This window comes from Protobothrops mucrosquamatus, unplaced genomic scaffold (assembly GCF_001527695.2).
Source record: "Protobothrops mucrosquamatus isolate PMUCROS unplaced genomic scaffold, P.Mucros_1.0 scaffold_199, whole genome shotgun sequence".
Taxonomy (NCBI): domain Eukaryota; kingdom Metazoa; phylum Chordata; class Lepidosauria; order Squamata; family Viperidae; genus Protobothrops; species Protobothrops mucrosquamatus.
The window spans coordinates 974,353-991,459 of NW_015386275.1; the positions used below are offsets into that span (position 1 = coordinate 974,353).

The following is a 17,107-nucleotide window of genomic DNA, read 5'->3' on the forward strand; positions in this document are numbered from 1 at the left end:
TCCAACAAACATGTGGTTGCATTCAGCCCTCCCAAGACCCTGTCCACATCCTCGGGAGCAACAGAGTCAAACTCCTCCCATATAACCGTCTCAAGACCTGCTTCCGTCTCCTCCCCCTGGGCCAACCAGTCGGAGTCCAAGCCTTCTCGGATCCGAGCGACTTTGTCATACAGATATTGTGCAAAATCCTCGGCCCTCCTTCTGGAAGAGCTCAAAGGATTGGGAGTGGGCAGCAGAGTGTTATGTTGCTGGTCCTCCTTCCTTTGGGGTCTGTTCCAGTCAGTGATATTGGAGAGGAGAGGTCTGAATCTCAGCTCCTACTGTGTGAGGTGCCACAGAGTTTATTGCTTTCTCCTCTCTTTTTAAACATCTACATGAGGGTGAGTGTTCTGTTTCAGAAGAAGAGGCATCGAGACGAAGCAACGAGTTCCAACAGTTCTCCTTTATTGCAAACCCCAACAGAACAGATTTTAAAATGATGTGGCCCCCTTTTATAGCCCCCGTGCACAATACCTTGCTGGCCAATTGTTTCAAAGGATCTTTTCCCGCCGTGCACGTGCGCGCAAGGCTGGGAGCAGCCTTTCTTGTCCCGGGCATCCACATGGTCTGCCCGGGCCAATCGCTGCAGCCTGCGCCTGCCGGCCCAGGACATAACACCCCTCCCCCCCTTGGCTAAAATAATAAGGCACACTTATTATTTTAAATACTCCAACACCCCATTACATTGCTTACGTTGCATCTATATATATACACAACACTACAGTCTTGCTGCAGCCATGCTCCCCACTCCTCTTGAGCTGCATTACTTAATCCAGACTACTAGGCCTGCCCATGAACTGACAAGGACCGTACATAGTCTTGTAAGTATTTGGGAGGACCTCTGGCCCACCCTGATCTTCTCATGGCCGGTGTGTGTGCCTGGCCTGCCAGCTCGCCTGCCAGGCTAGGCAGACCAGGACTTCATTGCCCCAAGGACCCAGGGGACCCACCCAGCTGCTGACTGGCTGGATCCACTAAATCCAAGCCAGGGTTCCTTGGGGGGGGTGGAATTCCCCATGTCCAGTGGTGGGGTGGAATTCCCCAAGTCCACAATGGACTCCTCTTGGGAGCACTGTCCCTCGAGCCCTAGACCAGCAACTGGAGTGGCCTGAGTGGCTGATGTGCCCCAATACCCCATGGCCCCCGTGTATGAGGTGCCAGAGGCCGGAGCCGCCTCCATGGCGAACCCCCTTTCTGCGGACTCCCTGTTTGGAGCAATAGCTGAAGCCTGGGGATGTTGGAGAGACTGTGATCCACAATCGTAATTGTGGTCCTCCTCCCCCCCCGAGAGCAGAGCCAGGAGCGGAAGAGTTGCTGGGAAGCCTCCAGCGCAGTTGTCAATGTGACGTCGGATCACACAACCATCATCCAAGGCCACTTCGTATGACAGCGGCCCAGAGACCTTGCATACCACTGCTGTGACCCAGAGATGTCCTGGTCCATAGTTCCTTGCCCAGACCGGATCGCCCACCTGTAATCTCCTAGGTACCCGTGGCTGTGACACCTGTGAAGCCACCCGGTCTGGGTGCAACCTGTCCAGTTTCGTGTTGAGGCAGCAACCCCAGCGGAGTTCAGCTGGGCTCTTTCCAGTAGCTGTGCAAGGTGTGGTGTGGTGGCACAGAAGAAAGTCCGCTAACAAATGATGCCAGTTCCCGTGAGTGATCCTCTTTAAGGCATCCTTGGTAGTGCGCACCATCCATTCAGCCTGGCTGTTGGAAGCTGGATGGAACGGTGCAGATGTGGCATGCTGGATCATGTTGGCCTGGAGGAACGCCTTGAACTCAAATGACGTGAATTGGGGCCCGTTGTTGGAGACAAGGACATCTGGAAGTCCATGTGCGGCGAAGATCCCTCTCAGCACCTGGATGGTCCTAGCAGTGGTAGTGGAGGAGACAGGCATGACCTCTAGCCACTTGGAATGGCTGTCCACAAGGGTTAAGAAGAATTGTCCCTGAAAGGGCCCAGCGTAATCGATATGGACCCTCGACCATGGGGTATGAGTCTTTTCCCACCTATGAACTGGGGCCTGGGGCATCTCCGGCCTTGACTGTTGACAAACAGTGCACCCGTGGACCTGGGCCTTGATGTTTTTGTCAAGCCCAGGCCACCAAAGATGGCTGCGCGCTAATGCCTTCATCCGGACTATACCCAGATGTCCCTCATGCAGAGACTGCAGGACTCTAGTCCTCAATGAGGTTGGGATTACTACCCGGCTACCCCATAGGACACACCCCTTGAAGGTGGAAATCTCGTGCTTCCTCTGCCAGAAGCTCTGGAATTCGGAGTCTGGACATGTGTCAGGCCATCCAGACAACGCCCAGGTTAGCACGCGTGTTAGCATGTGATCGGTGGCTGTTTCTGCAGCCACGTCCCTAGCACTGAAGGGAGATTCAGGCAAGTCCTGAATAGACAGAATGCGGTTGGCAGGTGCTGGATCTGCCTCTATCTGCTGTAATGGCAACCTGCTGAGGCCATCTGCGTGGCCCATTTCTTTGCCTGGCTTGTGAACCAGTGTATGGTCATATGCAGACAGGAAGATAGACCACCTCAGCATTCGTGGGGATATTATGTGTGGGGTTTGTTTGTTTGTTGTGAACAACCCCAGCAGTGGCTTATGGTCTGTAAAGACCGTGAAATGGCGGCCATATATGAAGTCATGGAACTTCTTTATGCCAGCCACTATGGCTAAGGCTTCCTTATCTATCTGTGCATAATTGCATTCAGCTGATGATAGGGTTCTAGAGTAGTATGCTATTGGGACTTGCGTTCCATCAGCCTTCAAGTGACTTAACACAGCCCCAATCCCATAAGGGGACGCATCACAGGTGATGCACACCGGCAATTTCTTGTTGAAATGCGCCAGGACCGCATTTGAAGAGAGCAAGGTCTTGACCTCTTTGAAACTCTTTTCATGTACTTGTGTCCACTGCCAAGGGGCCTGTTTATCCAAGAGCCAATGTAACGGCTCGGCCATTGCAGCCTTGTTGGGAAGAAATGAGTGGTAGAAGTTTAACAGTCCCAGAAAGGCCTGAAGTTCGCCCTTGGATTTGGGACTTGAGGCCTGCTGAATTGCTTGCAGCTTGGATTCAGCAGGGTGGATGCCCTGAGCATCAATGCGGAATCCTAGAAACTCAGTGGAGCTAACCCCGATCTTGCACTTGTCTTGCTTAAGCTTCAGCCCCACTTGGCAGAAACGTAGCAAAACGGCTCTCAGCCTTTCGGCTAAATTGTCAGCTGAGTCCCCAGCGATGAGGACATCGTCAAAATATGGGCAAACACCAGGGATATTTTGGAGCGTTTGCTCCATTACACTCTGGAAGATGCCAGGGGCCACGTTTACTCCAAATTGCAATCTTTTTACCTTGAATGCCCCCGTGAGTCATTATAGTTTGGGCCTCAACTGTTGCCTCATCAACTGGCAATTGTTGATAGGCCTGAGCCAGGTCAAGCTTAGCAAAGATCTGGCCCCCTTTGAGGGATGCTAGAATGTGGCTGACCACCAGTACCGGGTACGAATGCTGCTGCAGAGCTTTGTTAAGTGTGCACTTGTAGTCTGCACAGATTCGGACTTCACCATTGGCCTTCAGTGGTGTAACTATGGGAGTTTCCCATGGACTACTGTCCACAGGCTCTAAGATACCCTGCTGAATCAGTTTATCCAGCTCTCCATCTATTTTACCCTTTAAGGCAAAGGGCACCCTGCGTGGTTTAATTCTAATGGGGGCTATGGCTGGGTCTAGCCTCAAATAAATAGGAGGGCCTTTGTAGGAGTCAAGTTCTGGACTAAACACATCTGTAAACTCCTTGCAGACCCCAGCCAGGCCTGTTGTTTGCACTGTTTATTCCAGTCACCTGAATCCCGAGGGCCTCAAACCAGTCGAGTCCAATGAGACTCATGCGGTCTCCCCCAACCACAACTACATCTAGTAGCCCCTCAAAATTCCTACGCTGCACCTTGAGCGTGGCCTCCCCCCCTCACGTTGACTCTGGAATTTTGGAAATCTGTGAGGATGAGGTTTGACGGCCTGAGTTTAACCCGTAGGCTGCTTCTGCTGCAAACCTTGTTAAGGGTGTCTAGGGAGATGATCGATAGAGCGGACGCTGTGTCCAGCTCCATCGACAAGGGGACTCCTTGCAACTTCACATTGATGTGAAGCTTCTTCCTAAGTGGCCTGTGGACCCCCGTTCTAAAAACGCTCCTACGTGATGCGCAGAAGCCCACCCTGTTCTGGCTGGGGACCCTGGTACCTTTCTGAGGCAATTCTCCTGGGTAACGTTCCTTCTGGCAACCCAAACAGACTGAGGCAATGTGGCCTTGCCTCCCACAGGCCCTGCAGATGGCGGAGCGGAAACGGCAATCTGTGCGGCAATGGCGGCCTCCACACCCGATGCACCGAGAGGAAGATGCTGGCTGGGCCTTCCCTCCGTGAGGCCTTCTCTCCGGAGTCTGATGCAGCCGGTCCACTTCCGATTCTGGATCCAGTTCGGATTCTTCGTGAGCGACCTCTTGATTGATGGTGGCTGGAACTTGAGGGGGCTTGGCGAGCCGCAAGGCCTTCACAGATCCACCTGCTGTCTCTTCGGCTGAAACTTCCCTCAAGGCATCTTGGAACGTGAGGCCTTCCTTCGCGAAGAGCTTCTGCTGCAACTCCCGGCTTCGCAGGCCACAGACCAGCCGATCTCTCAGTCTCTCCTCCAAGTCCTTGAAATCACAGGGCCTAGCTGCTTGTCGCAAGGCCGCAACAAATTCTGCCGCAGACTCACCAGGCCTCTGGTCCCTCTGCTCGAACGCATGTCGCCAGGCAATCACTGAGAGCTTGGGTTTGAAATCTCGCGCAGCATCCTCTTCAAGTCTGTGTAGGCGATTGATTCCAGTGGTGCTGGGGCGACCAGATTCTCCGCAATCTCGAAGGTCTCTTGCCCACACACACAGCAGCGTGGCAGCTTTGAAGTCATCTTCGCGAATTTGATTCACCCGGAGGTAGTTCTCCACCCGGGCCATGTACGAGCTCCAGCATTCTGGGTGAGTTGTGTCAAATTCCGACAGCCGGCCTATCTTTGCCATCGTTTCAGCTCAGGACTTCGTCCACGCCTCCTGCTGCAAGGATTGAGAAGCTCACCTTTGCTGAGCTCACCTCCAGCGTTTCTGTGCTGGCAGGCTGAGCCGCGACCTCCAGGCGCCACATTTCTCTGAGCTGCAAGCCCCCCCCCCCCGTGGTGAGTCAGCTTGGCTTCTTACTTTGTTTGCCTTGCAGGCATCCCACCTTCATCACCAATGTTCTGTTTCAGAAGAAGAGGCATCGAGATGAAGCAACGAGTTCCAACAGTTCTCCTTTATTGCAAACCCCAACAGAACAGATTTTAAAATGGTGCGGCCCCCTTTTATAGCCTCCCTGCACAATACCTTGCTGGCCAATCATTTCAAAGGATCTTTTCCTGCCGTGCACGTGCGCGCAAGGCGGGGAGCAGCCTTTCTTGTCCTGGGCATCCACATGGTCTGCCCGGGTCAATCGCTGCAGCCTGCGCCTGCCCGCCCAGGACATAACAGTGAGTGGGTGAGCTCATCTGTCATTATAGGGTGAAGTATTATCAGTATGCTGATGATACCCAATTACATATCTTCACTGCTGGCGAATTAAGCAGTGATGATGTGGATATCTTATCCCACTGTCTGGAGGCTATGAGTGTCTGGATGGGGAACAAAAGGCTTTAGCTGAACTCTGACAAGACTGAATGGATTTGGATTTTGGGGCCCACAGATTCCATCTTTGGGGCTAGATGGGATTGCACTGCCCCAGACAGATCCAGTGCACAATCTGTGGGTCCTCCTAAATTCACAACTCTGCTTGATGAGTAGGTGATAGCTATGACTAGGAGGGCCTTTGCATAGCTTTATTTATTTATTTTTTAACACATTTTATTGGTTTTTTAAAATTCTTAAGAAAAAGTACTCAGGACCCACCGTGGTGGTTGGGTGGTCAAACATATATAGACAACTCAACTCAATACCTTTCACTATCCCCTCTCTATTTCCCTCAATTAACATGATACGTTTAAATATTCCATTTCTATTTTAAATTTCTATTACTACTAAACCTGTTTTATAACTCTATCAGTTTACAATTACCATAGTTTTAGTTTAAAACAACAAATTATCAATTCTAATTCTTAATCTCTCACATCCCTCATTTTATCACCAATCTCATTTATTTCTTCTTCCACTACACAATAGATATTCTAATAACAATAAAATATTAATCAGCCCTATACATATGTAATCCCAGAATCAATCACATAGCTTTATTTTATGTGCCAGTTTTACCCATTCTTGGAGCTGCAGGCCCTGCTCACAGCCATTCATGTCCTAGTCACTTCCAGATTGGACTATTAAAATGCTCTGTACATGGGGCTTACTTTGAAAATAGTATCTAGAAGCTTCAATTGGTACAGAATGCAGGAGTATGAGTATGTGCACTCCTAGATCAGCACGTTACATCTCTGCTCTGCCAGCTGCATTGGTTGCCAGCTTACTTCTGAGTCCAATTCAAGATACTGGTTTTGACCTTTAAAGTCTTTCATGGCATTGGATCAAGTTATCTGAGGGATCAACTCTCTCTGGCTGTATCAGCCCGCCCCACTAAATCTGGTAAAGAAGGCATGCTGTGGTTGGGATCAGTTAAAGATCTATATTTGGTGGGTCACAGGAGTCAAGCTTTTTCTGCTGTGGCACCACCTTATGGAATCATTTTAAATTTCCTACCATAGAGATTTGTCTCTTTCCCCCATTCTTGATTGAGCTTGTTCCATAAATTTACTACACTTTTATAGGAAATCATAATTAAATGAGAGAAAAACACATTAATTGGATGAATATGGAAGAAGTGGATGGAGATGTCTCATTATTAATCTGAAATTTAAATCAGGATATTTATTTCATCAGTCTTGGGAATACCTTCATTGTAGTGGAAGTTATCTGGTACAAATCCAGTATGAATGTGGCCTGATGGAAGGTTTATTTTATTTATACTTATTTATTTAATGAACATATACAGCCACCTGCTGCCCAGAGAATTCTGGGTAGTGACAGAAATAAAAATATTAACCAAACTACACAAATCCATTAAAAAAACATCGGCTAAAATCCCAAAAATCCCACCACATCTAATACAACCATATCCACACCAGAACTCCATCAACATCCTGGTCCTGGTGCCTAGGGGAAGAGCCAAGTCTTCACAACCTTCTGGAGGACCAGCATGATTGGGGTGTCGGTATCTTACTTTATCCTAAGTTAAACTAAGCATGCTTCTAGTCCATATCTAATAAAATAAATAAAATGAGGACTACCTCATACAAAATATACTTTTGCATGAAACATTGGGATGCCTACAAAATGGCTGTATACATAATAGTAGACTCCATTTTGGTGTCTCTGGTTTGTTACAGATGCCAAGAAAAAGAGTATAATTACTATAGAATAGTGTTACTTCTCTCAACAGCAATTGGGGAGAAGGGAAGTTTTCTATGATATAGTAGACATGGATAATTGGGCAAAGTATCCAAAGTCCTATATTAAATGGCTGCTTTCGTGCCTTTTATGAGAGAGACCACAGCAAAAGTTTAAGAACCAACATTTGTGGGATTCTCTAAACTTATAACCAGTGCTTTTTTTCTAAAAAAAAAAAAAGGTGCCGGAACTCACACATGTCATACAACCCACCTTGCGTACCCATCCAAAAAGGTGCCGGAACTCCGTTCTGGGCGTTCTATGAGAAAAAAGCCCTGCTTATAACAGTATTTTTCATCCCAGCTGTAGTGTTTTCAGTGTACAAACAATAGCAATAGCCCTTAGACTTACCTATCCCGCTTCATAGTACTTTACCACACTCTCTAAGCGGTTTACAGAGTCAGCATATTGCTCCCAACAATCTGGGTCCTATTACCTCCACAAAACATGTAAAAGGTTAATGATGGCAAATGGACCAAAGTATATTAAACTGAGATGTTTCATTACTCATCCAAGTAACTTCTTCAGTCAAAATAACATTTTTTGTTTAGGCACAGAATCAGAGAGTTGTTGGAATGAACTAACTCTTGCAGGGGGTCCCCCCCCAAAATGAAATGCAATATGTAAATGTAGACTCAATCATCCAGGCCAAAAGCATGTAAAAGGTTAAATCATGGCAACTGGACCAAAGTTCATTAAACTGAGACGTTTCATTACACATCCAAGTAGTGTAACTTCTTCAGTCAAAATGACCTTTAATGTGCTTTTGGTCTGGATGATTGAGTCCACATTTACATACCACCACAAACGTTCTGCATGGCAGTGAGAGAGTCTGGCCTGATTCAACGACAGTGGTTCTCAACCTTTTTAATGCCACGACCCCAACCGGTCGTAAGTCGAGGACTAAACCAGTCGTACGTCGAGGACTAAACCGGTCGTAAGTCAAGGACTAAACTGGTCGTAAGTCGAGGACTACCCAACCGGTTGTAAGTCGAGGACTTTCCCTGCCCGGGAGCGCCGCACATGTGTGGTTCCGCCCCCTCCGCCGGCCGAGGCGTAGCTGGCAAGTGGCAGAGACGGAGCAGGCCGACCACCAGCTGGCCCAGCCCAAGGGAGGTAAGGCACCCGCCGGAAAAGGGGGAAAAATGGCGGACCAAAAAAATGGCAGACAGCCTTGCTTGGCGATCCTCGTGAAATGGTCGATCGACCCCAAATGGGGTCCCGACCCACAGGTTAAGAACCACTGTTCAACGACCTTGTAATATACATTGTTTCTGGAGTGTACCATCTCAGAATGCAAGGCTTATTTTTATGAGTACTACAAAATAAAGTCCCCCCCCCCGAAAGCAATGCCCTTTGTAGGTCAATGGAAGGAATGGCATTTGTTTGGAAGAGCATCCCATCATGCAAGCAATCTCCCTGCACACACTGAAACAGAACCGGGGATTTCTCCACACACACACCCCATGGCCCCAGCCTCACCAGGAATCAGCCCAATGACTTGCCCTAGACCAAACATGTCAAACACAAGGCCTGGGGGCCAGATGCGGCCCGTGAAGTGGTTTCATGTGGCCCGCGAAGCCATCCTGGAAACAGTGAGGGAATGGCCCCCGCTGCCTTGGCCCTGGCCCTAGCTGCGTTTCTTGCCTGTTTTTCTCCCTCCCTCATCTCAAATATTTTTCCACCACTCTGTACTTAGGAAGGAAGAAAGGAAAGAAGGAAAGAAGGAGAGGGAGGGTCTGAGGGAAGGCCTGCCTTAGTCCAGTCCTGCTGCCCTTGTCCCCTCCTCCTGGCCTATCCTGGTGTCTCCCAGGATACAAAGCCGGGTCTCCTCCCATGGAGAGGGAATGGGCCTCCCTCTGACTTTGCCCTCGTACCCATCATGAGCAACTTGGCTAAGGAGAGCAAGCACAGTAGCAGCAGCCTTGAGGAGGAGGTAAGTGCAGCTGGGCGCCCCCTTGGGGAAGTGGGGCTGGGCTTGGTGCCGCAGGTGCTCGAGGGCTAGGCTGGGCATTTGACCTCTGCTGCCCAGAGCTCCGGGCAGCCCACACCACCCCCACCACCCCACATGGCCTGAGAGGAACAGTGAGGCTCCTCTAATGGACCATGTCTTGGCACTTGCCCTTGTCCCACCCCCTTCTGCCAGAGACTCTCAGATCTGTCCCATTCCTGCCCAGGCCCCCACAGAGGCCTAAAGCGAAAAGGTTTTATAAAACCCAGCTGAAGGCCTAGGACTGGGGTGACGGCGCGCGTGCCCACAGAGAGGGCTCTGAGTGCCGCCTCTGGCACCCGTGCCATAGGTTCGCCACCACTGCTCTAGGTGTTCGCTGATTCATTGTTTGATTATCTTTTCCAAGATCTTCCCAGGTATTGAGGTCAGGCTGATAGGTCTATAGTTTCCTGGATCCATTTTTTTTTCTTTTTTGAAGATGGGAACTACATCAACTCTTTTCCAGTCCTCTGGTAGTTCCCCAGTGCTCCAGGATCTTTGAAAGATATAGTTCAGTGGTTCTGAGATCACATCTGCCAGTTCATTCAGAACCCTGGGGTGTAGTCCATCTGGTCCTGGTGATTTGAACTCATCTAGGCTGGACAGGTGCTCACTTACCATTTTCTTGCCTATCTTAACTTGTGTTTCTAATCTGTTTTTTACGGTACTGTTTTTGATAGGTTGGACTGTTTGTTTCCTTTGTGTAAATATATTTACACATTATAAACACATTCTTCTACTGTTCAATAATAAAGAATATTTTACAGAGACAATGTTTCAAAGAAAGGAAAATAATCAAGATTGCAAATAAAAATTCTTTTCCAACCCTGATACTAAAAAAAGGCAATGGACAAAAATCGAAGTCTTTTTCAAACAGAATAAATACTGAGCTGAATATTGAGCTGTGGCTTCTTCCCATAACTTGGGTCTCATAAACCTTAGAATTGAGGGATAAAAGCTGTTAATGAAAGTAACATTTTACCCTTACAAATCTGATTTGATCTGCAGCCATTTTAATAAAGCCACTGCACTCTCGGTTCTTAGGTTTAAAGTACTTATATTTACGATTAAACAAATCAGGCATTTTCAGGCCTGCAAATCAAGGAATTCCAACTGCAGTTTGGGTCTCTAAAATTCATTGTGTCTTTACATGGAAAACAGATTGTATAGGACAGTAGCTCTCCTTTATGTTTAACAGTGAAGCCCACAAAAGTTCAGAAATATGTGGAACTTAAAATAACCTTTCCCAGTATGCTATAGTAGATTACATTTCTCTATTGAGCAAAAAGCATAGTAATTCTGTAACAACAAACTATTATAGAGCGGAGATATTCTTAAGTTTTCATACTAACAGCTAGTCTTGATTTTGTTTTCTTAACAAAAGGATACATTGAATAGATCCTCTAACATTGACCATTATTATTAAGAATATTATATTCTATTACGATTGCTTTGCTTTCTTTTTTTCACTGTATTTCATGGTGTTGTATTAATGCTCTCTTGAAAAATACGACATTCAGCCTTAACTAAAAACCTGGATATAACTTTCCTTACAGCTTCATTCAGCAGGCTAGTCTTATGCAGAAGAAGAGCATGTTCTGTGGCAGGTCTAGACATTTTGAGGATCCAAGACACTGATCAGATCAGAGTCCTTTCTAAAGAACCATGCAAGTCTGGGCCTCTCCTGGCACTATGGCTGCTTGTGGTGATCCCTTTGTGAAAGGAGCTGTTTTTGGACAGTAACATGTTCTCAACTAATAGCTGAAGAGAGATTCTTGATGTGTAATTGCTCAGAATGTTCTTCCTCCCTGCATTTGCTTGCTTTGCATTCACATTCTTCCACGAAGCAGAAGGCAAGGCTGGGCTGGGTTGACTTTTGTAAGCTTAGAGATCAAGGTCTGCACTCTGAAGCAGCAAAACCAAGAACCAAGCGTGCTATTTGCTAAAGATGCTACTACTTTTGTGTCAAGTAATACAATACAGGAGGACAATCCGTGCTGATCAGTAAATTATTCCTCTATCAAGTTCTAGATACATACACACACAGAAATTTTAATTTGTTAGTCAAACTCACTAGTAAGTACAACTCATAAATCTGGAATTAAGACAGTAATTTAAAATAGCCAGTGAATTTTGCACTTTCCTTTGTAGCACAGTGAAAGCAATACATCTAGAATGGCAGTATTAAAGGAAAGAAAACTAGCCAGCTTTTAAAAGTTGCAGCATCTAACTGTATTCCTAGTTTATTAGAAGATGAAAAAGTTCTCACAAACAGAAGTACAGACCAAATGTTCTACAATTTGCTAAGCAGAGTTAAACCAGAAAGATGTTTTGAAAAATCCAGTTGTGATTAAAAACAATCCAATGATCATTTGTGCTGATATGACCCCACAGACAATACATATTCTAATTAATTACCCCTCTGTGTTTCACACACACACACACACACACACACACTGCTTTGGTGGCTAAAAGAAGAGTGCAACTGTATTCTGAGGTCATTTTCTTGCAGGCATAAGAAGAATTTCTGCTGAGAAAAAGGCTTTGTGAAAGCAGAGAGTGCATAAGAGGATGAGGTTTGCCCCCTATAACTGAACATCCAAGCAAAAGTACAGCAAAATTCCCCATCTGTTTGTGCTGAAACATAATTTGCTTCTCTTGATAAACAACAGTGTTTCTAAACTTGTTTGTCCTCTGATAATTATTAAGATAAAATCACAAAATGGGCAGGAATACAAAGTTGCAGTCAGCTTACCTGCAAAATACTGAGATCAATACACTTTTAGAGTGAAAAAGGTAAAATGAAGATGGGTCTTGTTATCCTTTGGTTTCAAGAGGGGGTCTGCATCTTCAGGGAGAAAGGGTCTCTTTCTGTTTCTCAGTTTTTGAGTGAAAGGAAGGAGCCAATCGGGTGTGGCGGCGCTTTCTTCAGCTCCAGACTATAACTTCTCTGATGGAAAGTAACAGCCTACTTCTTAATTCTCCTCCTTCGAGTCTTTTCTTGAAGAAAAGCTCCGAGCAGCGTAGTCACTTATCCGTCACCCACCAGGCGACGCTGTGGGTCTATCAATCCCACCTCGGGAAAGGGCGGGGTGCGCAATTCCTGGATCTCTCCTCTTCAGAGCGGGAGTTGGTGGGACGTGAACGAAGGTGGGCTGGAGGAGGACTGGATTTTTGAGTGAGTTACAAAGCCAAACAGGAGGAGTGACCGCCTTTGGATGACAGAGACTTGTGAAAGAGTGGGTTGTGTTGCTCTCGATAACTTGCTTGCTTCCTGCTATGTCTGTGCGGTACAGTATTCCGATTCCCTCCCCTGCCCCCGCACCTCCCGCTGAATTTACTGGGGAAAAAGAGATTTTGTAAAATTGCTCAAAACAAAGCCTCAGACTCCAACGGCAGCCGAGCTTTGCTATTTTCAGATTAATTCTTGTTCTTTCTGATTCCAGAGTTTAACTGGTGTGAAAGAAGCACGAGGCAAGCAAAATAAAAATTACGCCAACAATAAAGAATAATAAGAGTGCAGGAAAAATGGAACGTGTCTTTGCAGGCACAACCTTATACAATGAATCCAGTTCAGTAAGGTGGAAACCGAGTCCCTGCCTCTAGTAGTGAAATGGCTGGCTACCAACCTATCCATTTTGTGTGCAATTGTAGTTTCCCAAATGGACCCTTGAACCCTTTCTTCAATCCCACTCTTTGATATCCTATCTCTAAAATACACAATCCATCTATCTTCACTTCAATTTCAATTGAAATAATTTTCAATTAGTTTTATCGTTAATTTATTTTGCTGGAGTCTCTTTGGTTCTCTTCGACCTCTGTCAAAACAATGGTATAAAAGAATAATAAAAATTGGAAGGGACCTTGGAGGTCTTCTAGTTCAACCCCGCTGCTAAGGCAGGAGATCCTATAGTACCATTCCAGACCAGTGGCTGTCCAGTTTCTTTTTAAAAGCCTCAGGGATGGGGCACCCACAATGTCTGAAGGCCAGCCATTCCAGTGCTTGATTGTTCTCCTTATTAAGAAAACAATTTTATTAAAAGCACTCTGCATTTTCTCTGCCTTTTAGTGGTTCTTTTACTATTGACTGCATTCCTTGTCGCTATCTTTTTCTCTCTGAATGTTTTATCCAGTATTTCTATTTCAGACTTTTTTTTGCAGCAATCACTCTATCCTGTCCAAAAAGTGAAGATGGGGACAAAGATATGATCAAAATTCTTTCTACATTTGTCAGATCACAAAGGCATACCTTCTATCTTGGATTTTTGCCTGCTCCCTGAACATGCCCTTGATACACAGGTACAATGTTAACACTAAGCAGTGTTTTTTTTCTCATAGAATGCCCAGAACGGAGTTCCAGCACCTTTTTTGGATGGAACCTTGTAGGGTAGGCAAGTCGGGTTGTATGACGTGTGTGAGTTCCAGCACCTTTTTTTTTTTTAAGAAAAAAAGCACTGACACTAAGTAAACTAAACTATTGAACCTAATTGCAATAAACCTGGGCGTCTTGAGAAGTTTGCTCAGAGATGATAGTCTCTTTGTTCAATACCAACTGCTGCAAATGGATCCTTCAGGAGACAATACATGTCAAATGCACTGTACATTTTTACCACAACCAACTCTGTCCTGTTCCTTACTAAAATTGCTCACAGCCATTTATATACTACTAAAACTCTTGTGGATGCTTGTCTGCTTGTAGCCTTCAGTTGGATGAAATGGTGCATCATAGAGCAACAATTTTTGAACAAAGATACCTAAATTGGCTAACCTCCATTTATGGGGAGAATGCATGGGGGTGCATGAGAGATCCTTGTGGGTCAGAGGGTGCACAGGTGGTATGCAAGAGGCGCTGCATGGATCAGGGAGGGTGCATGAGAGACACTGCATGGGTCGTGGAGAATGCATGAGGGGTAACTTGGGATGCAGCTGCCTGTCTATGAATTAAGGCAGAGACAGCTGGTCTGCATTTTGATACTTCACCACATTTTAGTTTACATCTAAGAAATGGAATCTATCTAAATATTATTGAGGGGCTAAATTGTATAAAGATAAATTACCTTCTTTGGTTGACAAACAAGGGATTAAGAAATTGATTGTTTCCCTGCAAAATATATTTCAAAAATACTCTTTATACTAAGGTTAGAACAGACCATTGGGACACAAAATCAACTGAATCCTTTGGGGTGACCTACCAGGCAATATAAAAATCACAGGGATTCTTTTGAAATAGGGAAGTATTTTTAAATATGAAACCTTTAAGCCATGAATGGACAATTTATTAATTAAAATAAGCAAACATATCCTGTACAGATGATACTACTGTAGACACATTTGGAAACTTGCAATATTTATATGACTACCGACTGTATAAGATACTTTACATCTACAAGTACTGTTCACTTAGACATCTCTCATTTTGTAGAATTCTTTGTAGATTCAATTTTTTAATTTTTCAGGGCTAGAGTGAAAATCTGAATTTCTCTACAGGCTTATTTAAGCAGTTAGGTCTTAGTTTCTTTCCCCACTTACTGTATTGCTACCTCCCTCCTTCCCTCCCTCCCTCTCTCCCTCTTTCCCTCTCTGATGTTTCTGTTTTCTGTCTTTCTGTCTCTCTTCTGCCTGCCTTTTAAGCATAAGGTTATTGAAGTATGTACATAACAGAAGGCTTAATATAACACCATTTTTATTTGATTATTTATGACTGAGATTGAGACAATATTCAAACACCATTGTTTCATTGGGTGAAGAGTGGATCTTGAGGTAAAATGGACCTAAGAAAAAGAAAAAGCAAATACCGTGTTTCCCTGAAAGTTAGACCCAGCCCAATAGTAAGCCCTAGCTTGATTTTTGCGGGTGGGCCTAATATAAGCCCTACTCCAAAACTAAGCCCTAAAATTCAAGCTAGGGTGGGGGTGGGGTGAAGCTGCCCCATGCCCCCCGCACCCATTTACCTTACTGGTAGGACCACCACAGCAAGGCCTCCCACACCCCGATACCTGTCGTGCCGCTACTTGACATCTGTGGCCACTTGCAGCCAGACGCCATGTGCATTGCGCCATTGCCGCTCTTCCCGGCAGGATGGCGCTTTGGGCTGTTTCTGCTGCTTGCGTGCTTCAGGCCACTTCCGCTACTCATGCAGCGCTTCGGCCGCTTCCACTGCTTGCGCACCACTTCAGGCTGCTTTTGCTGCTCACATGCTTTGGGCTGCTTTTGCTGCTCACGCAGTGCTTCGGGCCACTTCCACTTCTCGTGCACTTTGGGCCGTTTCTGCTGCGGAAACAGCCCAAAGAGGCCGTTCACCAAGATCATATGCTGCGCAGGTGTTTGACCGATCCAGGCAGTTCTCATAACAAAAGGAACATATTTGATGGGACAATGCAATAGACTGAGGGGAATGGCAAAAGGGGAATTCAAGTTTAACTATGTGGATTTTGAGTAGGAAACCGAGAGCTGATTTAGCTTCTTTTGTGCTAATGTAGTGTATTCGATAAAAGTGTTACTTTTGGGAACAACAATGGGGCTGGGAAGCTGGAGTAGCCACCCGTGTGCGAAGACGTGGTGCTGTCAGGAGCCCCTTATTCTGGGCCGAAGGAACAATGGACAAGTGGCATAAAGAAGGCAGCAGAGGCAGAATACCCACTGATCTCTCCAGAGGCTACGTGGGTCCAGGGATGCAAGTGGACTGATGGATGGATACAAATTGTTCAAAAGAAACAGGTCTACAAAAAGAGGAGGGGGAGTTGCACTATATAGGGAACACTACATATCTACAGAAATGCATGTGATCAAAGATAAAATCTCTTTAGAATGTATATAAAAGAGAAAAAAGTGACATTGCCATAGGTGTATATTACAGGCCACCCAACCAATCTGAAGAAATAAATGAGCTCTTCGCCAACCAGTTAACAAACGTATGTAGGAAGTATACCACAATAGTAATAAGAGACTTCAATTATCCAGATATCAACTGGGAAACAAACTCTGCAGTGAGCAGGAGATCAATCAGATTCCTAACCAACCTAGCTGACAACTTTGTCACCCAAAAGGTGGAGGAGGGAACTAGACGTAAAACTATACTGGACTTAATCCTTACAAATAGAGAAGAAGTGATAGAGGGAATTGAAATTGCCGGAACCTTGGGTGAAAGTGACCATGTCATACTGGAATTTAATATAATGCAAACACTAGTAATAGAAAACAATCCAACCAATGTCCTAAACTTTAAAAGAGCTAACTTTAACAAACTCAGAGAGAACTTGGGAAAGATCTCATGGATGAAAATCCTAAAGGGGAAAACAACCCAAGAAGTGTGGGAAACCCTGAAAAATGCGATCATAAAAGCCCAGACCAGCACAATATCATTGAGAAAGAAAAACAAGAAATTCAAGAAGAAATCAGCATGGCTGCACAAAGATCTCTCTGACAAACTGAAAGACAAAAAGGACAAATACAAAAAATGGAAAGAGGGGCACATAACTAAGGCCGATTATCAGCAGACAGCCAGAATATGCAAAGATGAAGTCAGGAAAGCAAAGGCTTAGAACGAACAAAGATTTGCAACAGAAATCAAG

The 17,107-nt window shown here is 45.7% G+C and overlaps 1 protein-coding gene across 1 annotated transcript in view; it reads right to left on the bottom strand.

Moving 5' to 3' along the window:
• The window catches only part of COL6A2 (collagen type VI alpha 2 chain), an 80,137-nt gene extending 67,625 nt beyond the window's left edge, over nt 1-12,512 (bottom strand). Inside the window, exon 1 of the mRNA XM_015825529.1 lies at nt 12,292-12,512. The gene's annotated coding sequence lies outside the window, so the exon portion shown is untranslated. The remainder of the gene's footprint in view (nt 1-12,291) is intronic.
• Nucleotides 12,513-17,107: the final 4,595 nt, after the last annotated feature.